A 542-nucleotide genomic window follows, 5' to 3' on the forward strand; every position below is an offset into this window, starting at 1 on the left:
CATCCCTCACTTGAGTCCTCTAGTAGCTTTACTTCATGAGGATGTCACAGTCATGGTTCAGTGGTATCAGCCTCTGATGTGGTGTTTCAGCAAAGTTAAAGGAAAGGGTATTCCCCTCCAATCTTTTCTTTTGCCTTTAATAAATTGGGGAACTAAGATTATAATCAAGGTTCTTTGCTAGGCACTATAAGTTATGATTTCTGACTTTGTTATCTCAAGCTCTGTTTTACACATTGTGCAACTAAGACTTAGGAGTTTTTAGTAATTTAGCTAAGGTTCCCACAATTACTAATTGTCACAAATGGAATTCAAGGACTTCTGACTGTAAAATCTAAGATCTTGCCAAATCAAGTATGTCTGATGCTTTTAAACAATAGGTATTTTTGTTGTTGTTGTTGTTTTAATGTTTTATTGTGAATTATATGATAGTTTACATGGGAGAGCTTTAGTTTTACATTCATTCCATCATATATCATCTCACTGCCATGGTTCCAATACCCTCCATGCATCCTCAACCACCCAAAGGGTATATCCCAGAAACC

Source organism: Chrysochloris asiatica, unplaced genomic scaffold (genome assembly GCF_000296735.1).
Source record: "Chrysochloris asiatica unplaced genomic scaffold, ChrAsi1.0 scaffold00272, whole genome shotgun sequence".
Taxonomy (NCBI): domain Eukaryota; kingdom Metazoa; phylum Chordata; class Mammalia; order Afrosoricida; family Chrysochloridae; genus Chrysochloris; species Chrysochloris asiatica.